Source organism: Typopeltis vanoorti, chromosome 8, assembly GCF_054136105.1.
Source record: "Typopeltis vanoorti isolate ZY-2024b chromosome 8, IOZ_Tvanoo_1.0, whole genome shotgun sequence".
In the NCBI taxonomy this organism is placed as follows: Eukaryota; Metazoa; Arthropoda; class Arachnida; order Uropygi; family Thelyphonidae; genus Typopeltis; species Typopeltis vanoorti.
In genome coordinates this window covers 56,156,232-56,179,811 of record NC_143556.1, presented here as the reverse complement: position 1 = coordinate 56,179,811, position 23,580 = coordinate 56,156,232, and positions in this window count along the sequence as shown.

Here is a 23,580-nt window from a genome sequence, read left to right as displayed (position 1 = left end):
CAATTTGCTCCCTTAAGGCAAAAACCTTAAGAGAGCGTACTCAAACTCTCGAATCTCAGTGTCTAATTAGTCGCCTCTTACGACATGCTTGGATTTGCATTGGTGATACGTAAGTAAAGCCAATTTCTAAAAATTCGGACGATCCCTCGGCCACTTAATCGTGGGCGAAAGACCGTCCATCTCAGCGTTGGTTCCACTCAGTGATGGCTTTCCACCCACACGCCACCACCGAGCAGAACCGCTCAAATTCCGAAGAAAAGCATTCACTGACAAAGCCCGTCAGCGGGCCGTGCTGGAGAACACTTTCCCCTGAGACTCAAATTGCTTCCTTAAGGCTAAAACCTTAAGAGAGCGAACTCAAACTCTCAAATCTCAGCATCCAATTAGTCGCCTCTTACGACACGCCTGTTGCGGTGGAGCTATTCTTATCCCGGCAACCACACGGGGATTTATAAAATCAATTATAGTCCTTATGAGGACTGGCTTAAAGGGGCGAAGCAAGAATGCTTTCCATCTTTCCCGTTATCTATAGAGGACAGTGTATGGATAAGGTGCTATTGAGCAATTAAAACTCTGATCATTGCAGGAGGGTAATAGCAATAGCCGAGTTTCAGTTAGAACTTTATTGGCTACAGCATTGCCATCCATTATACCCTCCAAGGGTTTTGGATTGAATGAATCAATCACCGACTGTTTAAGTAAAGGTGATATCTCAAAAATATCGGACGATCTCTAGGCCACTCATTCGTGGGCGAAAGACCGTCCAAATCTCTGCGTTGGTTCTACTCAGTGAAACTCGACCACCGAACAGAACCGCTCATTCCGAAGAAAATAATTCACCGGCAAAGACCCCTCAGCGGGCCGTGCCGGAGAACACCTTCCCCGGCGATCAATTGCTCCCTTAGGGCAAAACCTAAGAGAGCGAACTCATTAACCCAGGATAACAGCAACAGCCGAACCTCAGTTAAACTTCATTGGTACAGCATTGCCATCCGTTACCCTTCATGGGCATCTCATATAAAATCAATCACCGACTATGTAAGTAAAGGTGAAATCTCAAAAATACGGACGATCTCTAGGCCACTCCATAGTGGGCGAATGACCGTCCTTATCTCAGCGTTGGTTTCACTCAGTGACGGGCTCCCCGACCACCGAGCAGAACCGCTCAAATTCCAAAGAAAATAATTCACCGACAAAGCCCCTCAGCGGGCTGTGCCGGAGAACAACTTCCCCGGAGACTCAAAGTGCTCCCTTAAGGCAAAAACCTTAAGAGAGCGAACTCAAAAACTCATCACCCAAGGGGGTAACAGCAACAGCCGAACCTCAGTTAAACTTCATTGGTACAGCACTGCATTGCCATTCATTACCTCCAAGGGTACAAAATCAATCACCGCATTTCACGGTCGATTGATCGATTCCCTCATAAATTCAATTGACAATTCTTATAAGAACTGGGCGATGGACTGAGTCCTTGACTCTTTATCCCGTCATCTGAATGAAGAAAATCTGTGTGAATGGGATGTTATTGAGCTAAAAAGCTCTAGTCATGGCTCGGTAACAGCAATAGCAGAGCCTCAGTTAAAACTTCATTGGCTACAGCATTGCCATATGTTACCCTGGAAGTCCTAAAAAGGACTTTCTCCGTTTCCTAGTATTTCCCCCCTATACCCTCAATAATTGACAATTAATTAATTAAGGCTCTGATCATGGCAAGAAGGTAGAAGCAATATCCGAGCCTCAGTTAGAACTTCATTAGCTACAGCATTGCCATCCATTACCCTCCAAGGGTATTGGATTGAATGAATCAATCACTGGATCTCACGGTCGATTGATCACCCAGTTCTTAAAAGAACTGGGCGATGGACTGAGTCCTTGACTCTTTATCCCGTCATCTGAATGAAGTAAATCTGTGTGGATGGGGTGTTATTGAGCTATAAAGCTCTAGTCATGGCTGGGTAACGGCAATAGCCGAGCCTCAGTTAGAACTTCATTGGCTACAGTATTGCAATTTGTTACCCTGGAAGTCCTAAAAAGGACTATTCGGTCCTCTCACATACCTTGATCACCCAGCCCTAATTGTAGTCAAATATAAATGAAAAAATTCTAAAAATACTTAGGTGTATCTTTAAAAATTATAGATTTTAAAAATATATTTTAAAAACATTATTAAAATTTATATTTTCTCATTTATATATTATTTTCTACTTTATTATAAATTTAAATTTCATTTTTATTAGATCTGATACTAATTTATAGTGGAATATTGTACTTGGTACTAAGTTTTAGATGAAGTAATTATTTCATAAAAAGCACTATTCATTTTCTAATTTCTTGTATACGATATTTATTTATTTATACATGATATACTGCATTTATGTATTATTTAATTTCTATATTGTTTTGTTGGTATTTTCTGGAATTAACACATCCACTTTTCGTGGCCTCATTAAATCTTAATCAGTGGACACGCATCTACAAGGTGTAACATCAACACAAGAGTCAGAATATTCGTATGAATGTCAAAGATTCCCTCGACACTGATTAATGCTTTCCATCTAATAACTACTGTGTTGCAGTAATTATTGCTAATTATGCCAGCAATATTAAGTTGCAGGACCTGTGATGACCAACATTTTCACTTAATTAACTCTTAATAGCTTATGTTGCTATATGATATTCCTTAGATCTTGTTATCTAATTAAGATGGCAAGAGATTATATTTCTCTAAGATACATATAAACTTCTGCTCAACATTTTGAAAACTTCTATGGCGATAACTATAAACACTTTTCGGGAGGCACAAAAAGGGGAAAATGCTAAACATTTATACTTCTGTTAACTCTAAGAATAAAAGTACGAAATATGTACTTGGATAACTTGGAGTACTTGGATAACAAGCATTTGATGAGGTATTTCGGCTACTTGTTACGCTTGATCGAAGTCCGTCTTATCCCTTTGTCTTCTTCCCATACTGATCCAATACTTTTTTTCCATTTTACTCAACTTTCTCTGGTAGTTTTTAGCTGACAATTGTTAGTACATTTCAGAGTGGAATTTTATTTATCATCGTGCACGTGGTGGTGATGGTGGTGGGGAGGGAAAGAACAAAGGAAACGGAGGGGAATTAGCTGCGAGTTGATGATAGAAAGTGAACGCCGAAAGAAATCGATAAAGCAGCAAAAACTTTAAAAGATGAATCTTCGACATTAATCATGAAGATGCCATGCAGATATAAGAAAGCAGGTGAGTTGCAAGGAGGTTGAGTTTAATGGAAAGGATATGTTTTAAGAAACAGGAGAAGAAAAACAATCAGGAATGCCATGGAGATTAAAATGCTGGAAGCAGGGATAAAATAACGTTTTCCGAAGAGATAATAATTGATACACAAAGCTGTACATGAGATTGGAATTCAAAAAATAGAGAATGCGACTAAAGGGATATGCCAAAAAGAAGGAGAAGAGTTCTAAGAAGAGAAGTATCAAATTTCTAGAAATAAAATGCAATGAGTATAAAGGACAAAGAGCCTCCGTAGCTCAGTCGGTATAGAAGAAGCCCTTTTGTCGGAAAGACCTGAGTTCGATTCCCGTCAGTGACCTGAGGAATGTTTATCTGGTTCCTCAGAACCTTTATCAGGTCACTGACTGACCTGATAAAGGTTCCTCAGTGACCTGAGGAACTTTATCTGATTCTTTCAATTAAAGGTGAGTTAACCAGTCTCATACGGAGGTGGTGGGTTTTTCCGCGCGGAAACGCGGGGTTTTAATCCCTCAAAACAGACAAACCGTCCAGTAGACCACACGCAATTTAAAGACAAGAATACTTAGAGGCATAGAAGTAACCGCCTTATCCTCGTATTACGGATGGGAAGTCCAAGGATACTTACTTGGAACGCTGTGGGCGCTTAAGTCCCTTTTAAAGCCACTAATGGATGGATGGATAAAGAACAAAAGTATTACTTTTGTCTTGCTGATTATAAATACAATAAATGAAATTATAATGCGATAATTAACAATGCAAAGAAGGCGATGATTTTTATTACCCAGCGTGATTCAACTAATTTCAGATTTTCGTCAGTGGGTCAATTAAAAACATTTTTTTTAGATATATTATAGACTCTAGAGTTTAATTTTTACAGTTCATAAAACTCTCATGAATAAATGAATAAAATAGCACTAAAATATTTTAACTAATCAATCCGTTTGTAATAGTTCTGAAATTTTATTTGTATTTATTTTTTATGTTACTCTCAGCCATTAAAAGTTGTAAACCTATCGTACGTTACTACAGGGGATACCATCAAGTTTAGATCATCCAGAAATGCTGCTATAGTGACCAAACATGGAAGTCAGTATTGAGAACTTCAATTTCTGCGTTGCGCAAAAGCGTTTTTCAATCTTTTATCAATTTATTTAATGCTAAAATAAACCATGTTGTATAAGATGGTTAATCCCAAATTGCTCAACATTAACTAAATATTAATGAAGTGTATTTTAGATCGTGTAGCTACTCGTAATCACAATTCACCAAGAGATGAAAGAAACAAACAAACAAAAAAAAGAATATTTTGTTGGTGAATTGATGATAATTCAAAAAATGCACCTACAAAAAATGTATTGTTCAGTTTACCATATTTTATTCAATCGATGAGATTCGTTATGAAATTGTGCACTGAATTATTTGTGAATGTTTCTACATAAGCAGATAATTATTTCCTCTGGGGACTTCTCCTTCTCCGAAGTAGTTGAAATAAGAAAAACCCCGCACTGCTGTCTTTAAAAGATAATCACAACTTGCTTGTTACGTTCACCAGTTTCCTTAGACTGCGCTTTATTTTAACTGCGTTCTTAGCAATGGCATGGCGCGAATACCTCGAGAGTTGTTTACTTAAGACAAAAATCTCGTTTCAAAGACATGCAGTGATGTTCCATTTTCATCTTTCTTTTTATAGAAAATGTCTTGCGTACGTTGGTAAGTGCAGAGTCAATAACCTTACCGGAATAATAGAAAGTCGATAGAAGATGTAGGTGGCAGGCAACAAAAATCAACAAATTCTTCACCCATTTTTGATATATATATTTCGTAAAAACGCGAAAGCAATCGCTGTGTCAAGTCAGTTCAGTTGTATCAATATTAACTATGCCATAGTTCTGAGTGATTTATTTTTAATGGGATATCAATATTTGTTATTTCTTCTGAAATATATTGAGTAACAGAAATTTGGTTGTAAAAGCACTAGCTTGTGCGAATAATTTACCTAAATCTCTTTTTTTTTGTTCTTCATTAAAATGTTTTCCATTATATTGTCGATCTAGTTGGCCTAGTGGTTAGAGTCTTCGTTCTCCGACCAACTAGATTCTGGGTTCGACTCCCCAATGGGAAAAATGGAAATGTATGAACACGGGATTTCAACTGTCTATTATATGTGGGTTCACGAGAACAGTATGGCTGTTTGCAATTTACCAGCTCTTTTATGAGAGCTGATAACTGACGTTCTTCAATGGAAATTGCCCTAATAAACTTTGCGTCGTAGATGCGACTCGAACTCAGGTCTTTCCAAACAAAAGGCTTCGTATATACTTACTGACCTACGAAGGCTCTGTTCTTCCTTTGGTACAATAGCTTTAAGGTATTATCTCTCTCTCTCTCTCTCTCTCTCTCTCTCTTATTTTAGAACAGCCAATCCAAGAATATATCTCAAGGGCTGACTTTAGTGAGTACGGGCATGGCAAACCCGAGGTACCTGATGCTGGACCACGCCTTACTTCACGTAATATACATCTGTTATGTTATCTATAGACTGGTCCCTCCCCTTTTCTCTCCTTCTTTCTTTTTTCTTGCTCCTTTGCTCCAATGCTATTAGAGTGTTCGAGGCTAGGGGTGAATCTTTTCTATTTTGCTATTTCGTCTCTTCTCGTGTGGAAAGAGCCTCTGCAACCCTATCACTTTCTTCTTGCAGTGACTTCATTCAAAATCACTAATATGGTTGTGCCTTATAATGGATTTCATGCTGATCGGTTGTCGCGCAGAATAATTAGAGCCGCGTTCAGGGATTAGGAAGAGGGTCCTGTTCGAGAAGTATATTATAGTCTCCATCACAAATCAGTAATATTGTGAATGAGCAACACAGAAGATATAAGATTAATCTTAGAAGGAAATTTTACATTGGCACGTGGAATGTTCGAGGTCTACAGATTCGCACGCATGAGATTGTCTGTAAAAAGATGGATAGTTATAAGATTGACATCCTGGGAATTACAGAGAACAGATGGAATGGAGAAGGTTACTTCAAAAGAAAGGATGTTAAGCTAGTTATTTACTCAGGTGGTGACTCAAAACATCATGGGGTAGCTGTGATACTAAAGACAGTTCAGGCAAGAAGCCCTTCTTAGTTATAACCCCATTAATGATAGGATACTCTCTATTAGACTTAAGACTCAGCCTACCAATGTATCAATCGTGGTAGTTTGTGCACCCCCACACGGATAGGCCTGAAGAAGAGAGTGATGAATTCCATGAAAACTTGCAAACTGTTTTGGACTGCCTACCAAGGAGAGACATGCTTTACATCTTAAGGGACTTAAATGCAAAAGTGGGAAAGAGTATGAGAGTTAGGCCGGAGTGTGGCATGTTTGGTCTAGATGAACGCAATACCCGTGGTGAAAGACTGTTAGAATTTGCCAGTGCTAACAGATTTGTTATTTATTACCAATACCTGCTTCCAGAAACACTCACGACGGATCTATACTTGGATCTAACATTGATGGGTTAAGGGACCAGATTGATTACATCCTGGCTCTCCAGCGGTGGAAGACAAGCATCTTAGATGTGCACACTTCTCCTGGAGCAGATTGTGGTACAGACCATCAGTTAGTAAGAGCGAAAGTAAGACTAAGACTCCGAAAACTGTCAGGCACATTCCACTAGATTGGATTTAAAGTGATTCCTAGTGGATTCACAGAAGAAACATCAACTCGGTTGGATGATTTTCTGGAGACAAATGAGGAGAACTCGCAAGAAATGCTTTGTGAAGGAGTCGAGGTGATAATACAGGATATAGCCAAGATGTATCTCGGCCCAATAAGAAGACCAAGAGACCCATGGACATCAGATTCAACATGGGAACTAATCAAAAGAAGGCGGTTGGAAAAACAAAGAAACACAGGGACTGAAGAATATAAGAGATTACATAGAGAAATCAGAAGAGCCGTCAGGCAGGACAAGGAAACGTTCTATACTAATAAATTAGAAGATATAGAGTTCCAGATGAGGAGGCTCAATTATAGAAGGATGGTTTATTTAGTTCGTGACTTAAAGGAAAATTTTAAGCCCATATTGAATGTCATCAAAGATAGGAATGGAGCACTACTAACAGAAGAAATTGAAATCAAAAACAGATGGAAAGAATACTGTGAGTATTCGTTCCATCTGGACAGTAGAGTGGATACAGAAAATGCGGAGGAGCCCTCTCACCAGAAAAAGTTTGATTTGGAACCTCCTCCGCTTAAGCATGAAGTTGAAAGAGCAGTTAAGCAGCTTAACAGCATTAAGGCCCCAGGTGCAGATGAAATCCCAGCAGAGTTAATTAAGGCCACAGGGGATGGAGGGATAAGAGTGTTTCACAGATTGATTACAAGGATATGGGAGACAGGATCATGGCCTAGAGACTGGAAGATGTCTGTTTTCATACCACTACATAAGAAAGGAGATATGAAAGCGTGCAAAAGCTATAGACCTATTAGTTTAGTATCTCATGCAAGCAAAATTTTATTGAAGTTCATGTTAAATAGGATTGAGGAAAAAGTTGAGGAAGAGATGCCCGAGGAACAAGCAGGTTTTAGGAAAGGTAAGGGCACCAGAGATCAAATCCTTTGCCTTACACAAATCATAGGAAATATAAAGAATTTAAATTTCCTCTGGTAATGTGTTTCTTAGACTACTCTAATGCTTTGAACTGTGTTCAGCATGTGAAACTGTGGGAAGTAATGAAAATAATGGGTATTCCTCAACACACTATCTGGTTGATAGCTAACTTGTACAGGGAGCAAGAAGCCACGGTAAGAACAAGTGTTGGATTGACTGATTGGCTTCAGGTTGGAAAAGGAGTAATGCAAGGATGTTTACTTTCTCCTCACTTGTTTAGTATATATGAAGAGGACATCATGCGTGAAGCAGTGGGTAAGCTCAAGACAGGAATTAGAATAGGCGGTAGATTGATCAGTAATCTGAGGTATGCTGATGATACAGTACTCCTTTATAATGACATGGAAGAACAAAGACAAATTATTGACATAATTAACAAAATCAGTAATAACAGAGGACTTCAACTCAATTCTAGCAAAACAAAGATTATGGTTCTCAAAGGAAATACAAACAGGGAAGCTCTTGAGAAACAAGTTTACCTTCATGGAAAAAGAATTGAGGAAGTCAGCAAGTTTGAGTACCTGGGATCCATTATTAATGCGAAAAATGTCTGTTCAGAAGACATCAGAAGAAGGTTAGAAATGGCTAAAACTATATTCGAGACTTGTCTAAAATCTGGAAGGATGGATCTATTTCCATGGGAACAAAGTTGAGGATTTTGGATGCAGTTGTTTTTCCAACAGCGGCTTATGGATGAGACTTGGAACATAAAGAAGTCAGATAAGAAAAGGATATATCTGCTTTTGAGATGTGGTGCTACAGAAGGTTGTTGAGGATACCATATACTGAAAGGCGTATAAATGAATGGCTGTGAGAAAAGATCAGTAGAACGTTAAGGCTCCTTAAGGATATTGACAAAAGAAAGTTAAAATATTTTGGACACATTGAAAGGATGGAAGGAGGACTTCTCAGAAGAAGTAATAAAAGGTAAAGTTCCTGGAAAAAGAGGAAGAGGTAGACCAACAATGAGATGGATGGATGGTGTGTGTGTGTGTGGAGCAACTATTCTTCATAGAGTTGAAGTCTCCAGAAAAGCAAACAACAGGACTACATGGCGAGGCCTGGTGAGGCACACCGCTGAGCATCGGGGTGACCATACGGCATCTGTGGATGTCCAGTCAACATAGAGATATAGATAATCCAAGAATAAGAGAGAAGCTTGATCTCAGAGTAAAGAATTTTAAACAAATATCGAAACTATATTCCAGTTATCAAATTTGAGTATACGGTGACTCACATATGGTGTTTTATTTAGACTGATTTACATTTTTGATTCCCATAAGAAGAATTTGAGAGAGAGAGAGAGAGAGAGAGAGAGAGAGAGAGAGAGAGAGAGAGATCACGATATTTTTACAATTTTTCCAAAGAAGGCTAGTTTTGAAGGTAATTATTGACGTTTGTTTTATAGAACTGAGTATTCTGTATCGAGTAGTTATACTAATATTGAATTTAGTAGTATTGGTAATCACTATGTATACTACATTACACGATGCTAGAGTAAATATCAATTATAGAGTATCCTATCAATATCACTACATTGATAGGTTACTCCATAATTATATTTCTGTTCATTATAGAGAATTATAGATTATAGAGAATTTTTCACTTTTAATAATCAATCTTAGGGATTGATTATTAAAAGTGAATGTTAGTATAATCTAAATTTAAATATTTAAAATTTTAAAGATTTTTTGTTGTTGTCGTTTGAGGAACACTAATATAATACGATATCCTTGAAGATATCATCATTGAAATTCTGTTTACCACCAATAATTAAAAAAAAAACGACTTATCCTGGTATTAATTTCTTAATAACACAATTATTCACTAAACAGGAGTAAGAAATTCTGCACTTCTTGTACGTTTAAATTTCAGTAAAACGAAACGTATAAATCTAAAAACAACTTCCGGAGTTATTACTGGCCGTTTAGACTATTATCGAGCAGCAGGGAGTATCAAGATATAATCACAACTATCAACTAGAAAGGTGATTGCATTGGATATTGCAAATATTCAATACGTTTTGTCTTCTGTTTCTTTTATGCTTCGTATTCTGCACTTGGTATCGGTATGAACCACTAATCACGTGCAAAATCATTAAGGCCTGTCAACTTCCATATGAAACATTCAACAATAACAAATGTCCTTGGATACATATTGATACGTATGAAACACAACGCGTGTCTAAATCACGAGGGCCTGTCAACTTCCATATGAAACATTTAACAATAACAAATGTCCTTGGATACATATTGATACGTATGAAACACAACGCGTGTCTAAATCACGAGGGCCTGTCAACTTCCATATGAAACATTCAACAATAACAAATGTCCTTGGATACATATTGATACGTATGAAACACAACGCGTGTCTAAATCACGAGGGCCTGTCAACTTCCATATGAAACATTTAACAATAACAAATTTCCACGGATATACCCTTAGTGTACTTCAACTCCTTAAATGTCGAATTGGTTTCGAGGTGTTGAAGAGAAGAGGCCTAATGCCATCTTCAAGTCTTTCTCTGCCATCTTTGAAATATTTAAGCAAATTGTGAGCAGATGAGTTCATCGTTTCATAATAACATCCATTCCACCATTGCTTTCCTATGATCAGTATAAAACTGTATTTTGTACATTCAGACATCTGATATTGTTTCAATGTTAGAAGACCAAAAAGCAGAGAATGGTATAAATTTGTGTGTGTGTGTGTGTGTGTGTGTGTGTGTGTGTGTGTGTGTGTGTGTGTGTGTGTGTGTGTGTGTGTGTGTGTGTGTGTGTGTGTGTGTGTGTGTGTGTGTGTGTGTGGTTATAAGTACTTAAAATGTAAATTTAAGATCTTTCAACCACCTACTTTGCATTTGCTTTTGAGGTTAAAGGTCAGTGTGTTTTAATGACTGCACCAATTACAAATGTTAAGTTCCGACATTTGAAGTAGCCCCCAAGAAATCTAAATGAACACCAAAAATTCCAAATGTACCCCACGTGATAGTAAACAATCCAATATCCGCAAAACTTCCGTAACAGTCAGTAGAAAGCAAATAAAAAGAAGAAAGAGAAGAAGAAAAAAAAAAAAAGAAAAGAAAATCGAAAAGAGGGTGAATTCAATCCTCCGGGTTCACATTTTTTTCTGTGCACTTAGGTATCACGAGCGAAAGAAAAACTCCGGTCTTTGTTTCATCTGCTATCGCATGACGAGCTCGCTGACGGATACTTCTGCCGCGAGAACTTCACGCTTGCGCAGTAGTAATCAGCCATCATGCCACAAGCAATGAAACTCTGGTTTTCTTTTTTTTAGGCATTCACGAAAAAAAAAAAAAAAAACGAAACAGATAAGAAAAGGCAAAGTAAGAAACATGAACTCCCTAGTCTAAGACGACCGCTCTTCCGATGCGACAAATATTCTTCGCTCTCTTCTCAGCTACACACCGAATAAAAAAAAAAAATAATAATAACAATATAAAAAGAAACAAACCTAACTTAGCAAAATCTTCAACCAATGTGAATAGTGACTGCACTGAAACTGATTTATTACTAGAACAGCATTGGAATGCAGGTGTTGATATACTGCGAGGTCACATCAACAGATATGGGACTCTCTTTGATATCGTTGGTTTTATAAAATTTTATATTATAAAATATTATTCTTGGAAAGACACACATTCATAGATTTATAAACATACTTGACTAAGCGGTTTACTTGAATTATTTGTTTAACATGAAAGAAATCTACGTTCGGTTGTGAATTAATATATGATAATATAAGATCAATCAAGTTCGTTTTTTTTTTTTTTTTTTTTTTTGTTTAATTTTAGCTAACATTTCAGTATATGTCTACTAGATGGCAGCACTACCAGAATTGATAGATAATATAGTAAAATTAATATGCTCTTATTGTTTCAACGTAATAATCAATAAATTCGAATAGCTATGTCATTGAATCATTAAATGGTTTCTGTTTAAACCTTCTTTCTGATTAGTAACATCTCATCTAAATACGGCAGACGAAGTTATTAAAAAAAAAGAACGACGATCTTCAAAACTTCAAATTTGATCGCTTGATTTTTGAATAGGTGATAATGTGAAATAAGTGAACAAAGTTGTTATGATGGTAAGTCAGATCTATATAGTGTTTTCTCCAGTGGCTCAGGATTGTAAGATTTATTCTTTCAAATATTAATTACACTCAAAAATTTTAAAGAACAATACTGCAAATATAAAAAAAAATTGCAAAATTAATTAAGATACTTTTCTTTTTAATGAAAATATTTTAATTACTAATGAATATTAATCCACCATTCTAAAACTTTTATAAAGAAAACCTAAATTGATTATTGTGAAATATTATTTAATGTAGGTGTGTGTAACGAGCATCAAATGAATATCCTTGGAAGGTAATGGATGGCAATGCTGTAGCTAATGAAGTTTTAACTGAGGCTCGGCTATTGCTGTTACTCTCCTGCCATGATCAGAGCTTTAATTGCTTAATAACACCTTATCCTTACACTCTCCTCTACAGATAACGGGGAAGATGAAAAGCATTCTTGCTTCGCCCCTTTAAGCCAGTCCTTATAAGGATTATTTAATGTAGATAATGTAGACCCTTGGAGGGTAATGGATGGCAATGCTGTAGCCAATGAAGTTCTAACTGAGGCTCGGCTATTGCTGTTACCCTCTTGCCATGATCCGAGCTTTAATTTAATAGCTCAATAACACATTTTCCCTACACTGTCCTCTACAGAAAACGGGGAAGATGAAAAGCATTCTTGCTTGGCCCCTTCAAGCCAGTCCTTATTATTATTATATATTATTATATATGGGTAAGGAAGAAAGCATTTAACATTTAATAGAATGTTTATGTAATCCCTCTGCACATTTTATTGCATAGTAATTAAATAATAAAACTATGATATTCTCAAGTACATGAATTTGATGGTGTGATTAAAAATTATTACATTACTAAGTTAAAATTGAATTTATCATTTCTTATCTTAATCATCAAAAGCTGAAACATCATCATGACCGTTTAGCAATAATCAACATGAATAATATAGCATACCACTGACATGTGGTATGCTATAATGTCTTTTGGCAGATTAATGACTATAGAAGGAACTTTGTTATTATTTTTACGGCAGGAGATTTTCTAATTGTTTTGTTCAACAATAACTTGCAACAATACGCATTGTGGATCGAATAATGACGTACAACTGTTATTATGACATCAAAGCGAAACAATATGTTTGCTGAGAAAATGTCTCAAACAGTGTTTTGCTGACGCAGTGAGATGAGTCCAAAATTTTAAAATATCATCATACTCAGCGAAAATAGATACGTTTCCAACTCAAAGCCACTTTACATATAACGATATGCAAAAAGTAAATTACCTAACCGTTCAATTTCCACCTCTGGAAGGTTGTCTTGCGCATAAGAAACCGTTTTTCATACATTAGTGTGTCAAAGGTAGCACTGCCACTGTCGGGGAGGTTTGTAATGTCACTTACAACGAACAGGTTAGCAACCTTTCTACCGTACCAAATGCTTACCCGTATTATTTAAACGTTAGAGATTTAGTTCACCGCATGCACACATCGAACGTCGGCAATTTGACATGCAGGAATATTTGAAAAATAACTGAAAAATTCTCGCAAAATGCTCGCAGAAAACTAGAGCTTACCTGTTGTGTCTGTTAACGAGATCTTTCTTCGCACATACCGCCAGCAACGACTGCTCAGTGGAGACTCCAGCGAAGAGTGAACTCGGCTCCTCGTAATGGACCACAGGATCGATACCCTCCCGGTTAGCTCCGCCCAGCTGTTGCGCTTCCTTACCGTCCTGGAAAAGTCTACAGGAATTTTCTCTTCGAGTCGTCATAGCACTTCTCCTGATGCTATGACGCCTTACTTGTATGTTTATGCCCTAATGAAATTAACCGTTGTTGATCTAGAGGTATAAACGGTTGTTATGGAAACCGTCGAAATCTTTGGGGTTTGGAATGATATGCGCTCCGAAAATGTGGCTTGCTTTGTACATTGTAATAAGAAGAGGAAAATGTTTTTTTGATTTTTTTTTTCTTTTTTCGTTCGCACAAAAGCTGTGGACGATGTTTGTGAGTAAAAATGCTTGTTGTCAGCGAACAACTCTTGAGAAAGAAATGATGCTGCGATCATACAAGAGTATAATGAGGAGTTAAAACTTTGTTCATTAAACACACAAATTTTCTCCCATCATTAGCCTTCATCAGACATGCAGGTGTTTTTAAAAACAGCTCTTAAGAAAAGCAAATAAAGATTTCCTTTTAATCTGTGACTTTTTGTTCATTAATTTTCTCTTCTTTTGCTATTATTTAGCGAAGAAGGCCGCAACACTGGACTCTTATTAAGTTTCGTTCTGTTATATACACGTTTATATCACTTTAATATTTTAATGCTTGATATATTTAATAATATTTTAATAAATTAAATTGCTGTAATACAGATTTAGTCTACAAATTAAGTTTACTATTCATATGCAACAGGTTTTACTCGAGGTCCTCTGGTATTATTCATTCAAAATATATTTCACAAACACCACGAGATGAGTTTCCGTAGCTCAATTGGTTTAACACGTTCATTGCCAATCACGCGATATCGCGCGATGCGAGTTCTCACCAAACGGCCGATCACGTGTTATCGCGTGGACGTCGCCAACTAAATAAAAAAATTAAAAAAAAATGGCCACCACATGAAATTCCAATTTTCAGCTTGGCAATGAAAGTGTTAAACGAAGTCCTTCGGTTTGAAAGACTTGAGTTCGAATCCCGACGCGAAGAGCTTTTATGAGGACTTTTCAACCAAAGGTGAGTTAACCGGTCCGAGATTCCCGGAGGTAAAAAACCTCCGGGAATCTCGTTTTTTTTTTTTCATTTCTTAAAAAGCAGGCACACCCGCCTCGTGAACACACACATCTACAGACATAAATAAATATTACGGAACAAGGAAAGCAAAGGGAAACCACATATTTGAGTTGCAGGTGTGTGAATTAAGTTCAAGTTAAGTTCATCCACTATTTGTGCTGACTGTTTTTTCACGCATACAAATTAGTAAAGGAAGGAAGGAAAGAGAGAGAGAGAGAGAGAGAGATTGTCTTGTCGATAAGCCCTGCTTATTTGAAACCTGAAGTAGATTGGAAACAATTCTATCTTTGGTCTTTACAGCAAAACTTCCCGATTATCTAGCCATTAACTCCCCCCCCCCCCCAATCTAAGCAATTTCTCGTACAAAATATTTTGAAATGTTCTTATTTTATGCGAATAAAATTATCTATTTTAATAATCTTAATATCATAATGTTTATTGTCTATTCTTAAATCACACTTTTATCTACTTCATTATTCAGTAATAAATGTCTACGTTAATAAATTAAAGACACTTAGAAATTAATTTACCTTCACGTTATTTTCAATTAACACCATTCTTATGAATTTTCATTTCTAGGTCATTTCCTTGGTAAACATCGTAGCTGGTAAACATCATTATGAGTAATAACTAGTGATAAAATAAAATGTATTACTTATAATGATGTTTACCAGCTAAGATGGAACAAAACATTTGCATGTGAAATGTGCTTTAAATGTGAACATATTATTGAAATCTTGCATTATTAAAATATTGTTGTTATTAATTATTTGGATTTTGGTTCGAGGATACATAGTGGTTGGTCCGCGAATTTAGTGCTCCCGTAAAGTTGGTGATTTTTGTCTGTTTGTATTGTGTTTTCCTTTAGCAAAGTAGTGTTCTGTAGTATACTAGCGTAGATTTTAGTGTTTTATAGTGTATTTAGTATTTTATCATATATTTTTATTAAGATATTTTAATATTTAGTATACGTTTATATTGGTATATAATATTTAGTATATTAAAAAAAAGGCAATAAAGGTAATGGAGGAGGTTAACTAAAATGAATTAATCGCCAAAATAGCGAAGTCGAAGCAGATCATCAGAGAGAGAACGGCATAGGGAGAAAGAGAAAAATGAAACAGGAAAATAAGAATCAACAAAGCAAGGAAACAGATAAGTCAGGAAATAACGAAAATCAGGAAAGTGACATTGTTAGTAAAAAGAAAGAAGTTATTTGGTATGGTGACTCAATAATAAAACATGTTATAGATGAGAGAGTTATAACATCGAGTTTTCCTAGAACGAATATTAAGAATACAAAGGAAGCAATTCAAAACCAGAAAAGAAAAATAAATGAAATCGTAGTTGTAGTAGGTACGAAAGATTTAAATGGAGATAAGTTCAATATGAGAGAGGCCTATGAATTTAGTAATACTACTAACAATATTTAATGTGGCAGTGAGTTTGTAGCCATGAAAGGGTTGCTGGAAGAGGCAAGAGTGAGAAAGTGAAAATCGTTAGTATTTTACCTCGCTATGATAAAAATGAATTAAAAAGAAAGGCTATGATAGCAAACGATTCGATGCGTAGGCTATGTAGAAGGAATGGATGAATGGAGTGAGTTTGAGGGAAGATTGGATTTGTATAAGAGGGATGACCTACACCTGAATGCGTTTGGTATCAGGAGTCAGGAAAAACTAATAACTGGTATGGGCCCTAACACAGAGAGTCAGGGAAACTAAATTATAAAGGGGGGAATGGTGTGAATGTGATTGTAAGAGCGATATAATTGTGTGAATGACGGGAATGGGCTTTGTCATGGAAATGATGAAGAGGAGAGAACGACTTCGGGTTTGTGTTCGTCCGGTTCGGATCCATTAAATGTGTGCAAAGATATCTACGTGTGTAAGACATTAGAGAAGAAGAGAGAGAGAGAGAGAGAGAGAGAGAGAGAGAGAGAGATCTGCAAGTTGTCCAACTGTATCAGGCAGACTGCAAACAAAAGTATACAAAAGAACATGCAGATCGATTATTATGTGTGCACAGGAATGCTAGAAGTATCAGAAACAAAGGGGTAGAGTTTGTTGCCTTAGTCAATATGTTGCGACCTCAGATTTTAGGAATTAGTGAGACCTGGCTATCAGAATCAGACCTACTAACTGGTATCGAGTGTCATGCGTACAGTATTTTTAGGAAGGATAGAGAGTATAGGGGAGAATGGGGCTTGCTGCTAATGATATTGGATGACTTAAATCCAGTTAGAGTTGAGACCTATGAATTTAGTAATACTACTAACAATATTTAATGTGGCAGTGAGTTTGTAGCCATCTGGTGTGAGGTTGAATCTAACAAGTCAAATTACACAGCGGATCGGTTGCTGGTGATGAAAAAATGTATCACCAAATAGAAAAGGTGAGCGCGAAAAGAGTAATCATAATGGGAGACTTTAGTTATCCAAATATTGTTTGGCTAGCAGTAGAATCTCATGAGAAGAATGAAAATGCATTTATTGAGCTGTTGCGGGACAACTTCCTCAAGCAGCATGTGACAGAAGGAAGTCGAGGTCAAAGAGTGTCAGATTTGATTATAGTGTCAGAGGGCGTTTAAGTTAAAGACGTAACTATTCTGCCTCCAGTTGGTTACAGTGATCATGCGGTACTCACTTGGAAAGTCACCAAGTTTATGAATGTTCCATTCAAAAAAGGTTATATGCTGAACTAAAAAGCAGGAAATTATGACCAACTGAGGAGTATACTCAGTTTAGTGGAATGGGATCGGTTGCTGGATGGAAAGGATATCGACAGTGTATGGGAAGCATTTAAACAATATTTAAATGATGCGATATCAGAATGTGTCCCGAGAATTCGAGGAATAAACAAAGTAGGAGTCGAATGGATGTGTAATCCTATTAAGCAAGAGATTCATAAGAAAAGGACGATGTGGAAGGAATACCGTTTGTATAAGGATGAAGAGCGTTATAAGCAGCAGGCCAGAACAGTCACAACTGTTGTACGGAAAGCAAAGTCGGATTATGAAAAGAAACTGTCTCTGAGTGCTATAGACCGGCCACAAGAATTCTATCGATGTGCCGCAAGTAAAAGAAAAATGCATATGATAGAATAACTCTTCTAAATCCAGATGGTGTGAGGTTACAGAATCAGAAGAGGTTGTTCAGTTAATGAGTGCCCATTTCGTTAAAAGCTATCGACCTGGTGTATGCAAAATTGAGCTCACTGTTACCTCTTCACTAGATGAAGAAATGCAGGTGTGTGTGTGATGCTGAGGTAATAGAGCTGTTGCACAAACTGAACAAGAATTCAGCAATAGGGAATGATGGGATATCAGCATGTGTGCTAAAAGAGTGTTCAGCTGAACTGGCCATTCCTTTGACCAGGATGTTTAATATGAGTCTCAGAACAGGGAAGATTTCGCAGGAATGGAAGGAATGTATGGTAATTCCATTGCACAAGGGTGGTGCAAAGACTGACGTATTCAACTATCGATCAATTAGTATCTCAGGAGTGGTGGTGAAGAATTTGGAAAAATTGGTCAGGGCCCACATTCAGAAATGGATCGGCAGTGAATCTATACTTTGCAATGAACAACATGGGTTTACTAAGGATAGCAACTTGCTCACATTCTACGAAAATGTTACCATTGAACTAGACAAGGGGAATGGATACACCATGATACTTTTGGATTTTGCTAAGACTTTTGACAGAATACAGCATGGAAGACTGCTGCATAAATTGGAGAAAATGGATTTGGGTTATACAACATTAGCATGGATAAGAGGATGGCTGAATGACAGATATCAAAAAGTGGTATATGGGGGATCTGAGTCTGCATGGCTTAAGGTAACAAGTGGTGTACCGCAAGGATCAGTGCTTGCTCCACTGTTATTCAACATGTACATTAATGATATTAGGAAGGATTTTACAAGTGACATACAGTTATTTGTTGATGATGCAAAGATAGGTAGGATAATCAGGAATGCTGCTGATATGCAGTCTTTGTAGAATGATTTGAATAGGCTGGAATTGTGAGCATGGGAAAATGGGTGTCAGTAAATGTTAAGTCATTCACCTCGGCATCATTAGATATCCAATGTCGTATTATATTGGCGGGAATAGGCTAGAAGAAACTGATGAGGCTAGGAATCTTGTAGTGTTAGTAGATAGGAAGTTGAAGTTTAGGGGCCATGTGGCAAACATCGCAAATATAACTTAAAAGATAATTGCAATGCTGAAACGAACGTTCATATGTAAAGATAAAGATAAAGATATTATTTTGCCTCTTTACAAAGCCTTGATAAGACCTCACTTGGACTATTGTGCGCAGGTTTGGTCTCCTTGTTTCCGATGTGATTCTGATATATTGGAGAGAGTACAAAGGAGAGTGTTAAAAATGATATCAGGATTGTGGAATACTGAGTATGAAGACAGATTGAGAATTTGTAGACTGCAGACACTAACATACAGGAGAAAGAGGGGTGATATGATTGAGACTTACAAACTTCTGAAAGCGTCATACAGGATTTCAGTTGATGGAATTTTTCATTTTATGGAGGGTGGGGAAAGGACGAGAGGGCATCCATGGAAGCTGAGAATGAAGGCCGCCAAGAAGGGTATGACGGGTACATTTTCTCTCAGACGGTGGTGCGTGATTGGAATGGATTGCCAGTGGATGCTGTGAGTGCAAGCAGTGTGAATGAATTCAAGAATAAGTATGATAGCTGTAGTATGTAGTATGTGGCCTCCCTCGATGAATCTCTGACTCCCAAGGTGGTCTTTGTTAATAATAATAATTATTATTGTTGGCCAAGTAATATTTGTTTTGAGAAACAACGAGTAATATTTTTTGTAGAATAACCAGTAACGTTTGTTAATTACTGTAATGTCACGATAACCAACTTGCATTCTCTCTGTAGCAACAATAGATCACTGCAAGGTTTTAAGTATTATTCACAGCTGAGACATACGACTAACAACATAATTGGCAAATCATTATTATTATTAAATAGATTTTTGTGTTTTTTTAAATTTTCTTATTCTAAAAATTGCTTACTAGACGTCTATAGTTTATACTTTCATACGAAGTGTCTTCCTAGCATACCTGTTTCGAGGATTAATGCAAACTTAATTTAATTGGTTTCTTTAAAATCAAGCAAACATTTAAAAACAGCAACGTTTCTTTTCTTTTCATTATTTAGTGAAAAATCATGTTTATCAGTATATACGATACAAGTTATGTTGTCTTCCCTGGAAAATAATATGAATAAAAATTAATATTAGGCATCTCAACGATAATTTATCGAGTTAGCTCAAAAACTTATCAGTTGGATCATGTTAACAGCCAAAATTGTAGTAAAGTATTGTATTGTAAAAAAAAAACAGAAACATGTTTACAATATAGCTAAAACTACCTAACGATAACGATGTAAAAACAAACTTTCGTTATTAATTCTAGTTTGTTATTCGATATTGCAAAAAACAATACGCTACCTAATGTGAATTTATTTCCTCTTCTATTTCTTATATATAAAAAACAAAATGGTGTTTTCCATCACACTAAGTTATCTCTGAAGTTTTTAAGTTAAAAATTCAGTTGCTGAAGATTGCATTCGATTTTATTGATATCGAATTGTTTTGCTATTTTTGTTTAATTTGATTTTTCAATATATTTGCCTTCTTAACTAATATTCATATTTGAAAGACATTTCACAACGTACATTCTCTTTTATTTTCACCAAACAAGTATCAAGTTAATAAATACGTGAAGCTGCATCAAGTAGACATATTTACACTTTCTCTTCTTTCTCCTCCTTAAGGAATATTATCACAGTCATAACATCCTATTGGTTGATAACGAACGCATGATTATCGATGAGCCCCTGAATTTTGTCTGCTGTCGCAATAATAATAATTAGCATATAAATTCTTATTTTGTTTTATTTTTCTGCAATCGAATTTCTGTTTACAACAAAATCTGTTTATTGCAGATGAAATCGTGGCTGAAGGCATTAAATGTTTTGCAAAAGTAAAGAAAATGAACTCGTTGGTCAACAATCCTACACTAGCATCAAAGCAAACAGACACTATGCGAGAATTTAATGCAATTAAACCAATGAGTCCATTTCGGAACTTCGTCATGAATAAATTACTGCATCTCATTTCATAGTGGGTCTAATTTGAGAATATTTTTGCATGAGTGTGTGCAGTCAACCCTGCAAAACCGCCACTTCGAAACTAGAAAATTAACTAACGCGAATTACTCTAATTACATTAAAGATAGAGGAAATAATGTAAACAGAGAAGGAGAGAACTTCTTTTTTACGTTCTACCATTATCCAAGTAGTTGAAGTCTGCGAGAGAGAGAGAGATTCCAGTAATGACTTTGTCTGTATGGGAAATTTAATATTAATATTTGTGCTAATTCGACCTGTTTCTTTTCTGAAAATAAGGTTATACCTTTAGGATTTATTACAAGAACAGTGCTAGCATGTTTCGTACATGTCTACTACCAATTCATTTCTCCTCCGAGTTTACAAAGTCGTAAAAGTTTCCTTAAGGAAAACACCTGAGTTTTCTAGGAAGTGTAATTATAAAATGAGTTATACACCTTGTCGTTGTGGCGAGGTCCGGAATATTTTACCACACATGTTTTGATGCAGTATCTGTCATGCTTTCGCGCTGCTCTCTGCTATAAATGTCTCTGTCCATGATATGTAATCTAGTTCACTTAGACATTCAATTTTCCACTCTATCCCCACAATCCATGTCTTCTTTCCATAATATAGAACATTTGTCATATTCTTTCTCCCTATATATCACTATGAAGCACTGCATATACACAGGCTTAACTTCATGATATGTTTATAAATATTGAAAACTTTTTGCACATAGTACGAGACGCCCGTGTCCAAGAACGTGATAGCATTTTTTTTTATTTTATCACTCTATTTAATAGCCTTCCAACAAGGGAAGTGGTGAGTGACACTATCAGAAGATACAATTCCCAGATAATCATGTCATCCTTAATTACTGGAGAGATTCAAGTTACATCATATTAGAAGAAATCTAGTAAACAAAAGCCGGGTCTGCAAGGGCAGTAACTTTCTATTATATTTATATAAAAACATTTGCAACATATATTCTCTTCAATCAATGCTTTGGAAAGGTATATTGATAATATTTTCTTAATATGTAGTAATGGTTAAAAAAAAACGCAATCTATGGTTATCAAATCACCACAGAAACCAACATCCCAAAATCAAGTTCCCAGCCAGTCGAATTAGAATTCAATTCAATATTTCCTCTTTCTGGGCTTCAATCTGTTTATATTAGATAAATTAATTTGAGATTATATGAACATTAGGAGCCCAACACGTTTGCTCAATAATGACCGAAGATGACTGCAGTAAATAAAACCCAATTCTTTTTTTTTATTTCATTCCTGAAGAATGGTTATGATACACGACCTATTTCAAGACTTATTTCATCCACAAGAATTACTGCGAAATTAGTATTAAAGAGGATATAATTTTCTTCTATATGGCAACTTCATTACAAGGAAGTTTCAGAACAATTCCTTAGAATTTCAATATAGAAACCATTTTCACGTTTCTAATCAAACTACATTCCTAGCTTCGATCAGTTAAGGCCTCTTGAGTTATTCAGATGTTTAAGTTCTGTGAGATTCGGACAAACAGGAAAAGGTATTGAACAGCGTTTAGAAAATCGCATCACAGACATCGCTTCAGCAGATCCGGTGTTCAGTTCCAGTAGAATGCATGCTTCCCTTTGTAGAAAAAAATATTACCACCGTTACCACCAATAAAATTATATTGAGCGCCTCACAGAGCTTGCATTGATTTTTACTATGAGAGGGAAAGAATGATATTGGAATCTATTGAAATTATATTCACTCCTATCTATCTGATTAAACTTTAATTTCAATCTGTTAGTGTGTTTTGCCACCTTGATTGTCTGAGTTGACAATGTTCTCAAATCTCCATTCAAAAAGCTGCAGAAGTTTAAATTTCTGTAATTTGTGAATGACGTTAGGTGGTGGATAAATTTCGTCACGTAATGTGAGTTTACCGTTCTACTTAATTGGATTCTTCAAAGAGCATGTTTGGTATCTACAATATGGTTTTCGGATTAGCCTAACCAGGTTAATAAATGTACGATAAATAATCGTCATGGTGGAATTCACATACAAATATATTTGCAAATGAAGCTACGTGTTTATTTCGGGTCTTCTATTTTAGATCCATTTCAGTGAAGACCATGGGCTAATGAAAATTAGCTCATTTATTTATATCGCACAAACAATAATCAGCTGCTCGTTAAGATTAAATAGATAATTAATATCAAGTGCTTTAGTGCATCGGTTTGGATAGCAATTGTATTAATAGTTCATCTCACTGTAAAAGATAACTATAATCAATTGCGAAAAAGAAAAAAAATGTATTCAGAGAACTGAAGATAAGATAGGCTAACACAGGTGTCTTTATTATTATTCTTATTTTCAGCCAAGACATTTCTGTTATCTTCCTGAAGGGAAAAAATCCCTAAACAGGAAACGTGACAACACAATATAATTGTACTTTGTTTGATTCACAAATATCAAATCCATCAATAAATCAATTTGTTCAGGTAAATTAATAAATTCATATAAAATATAACATAAATCTATATATTACATTTATTTGTTTTAGAATATTTATTTTTTTGATTATTTTTAAAATTATATTTTCGATTTTTTAAGTATATCTTTT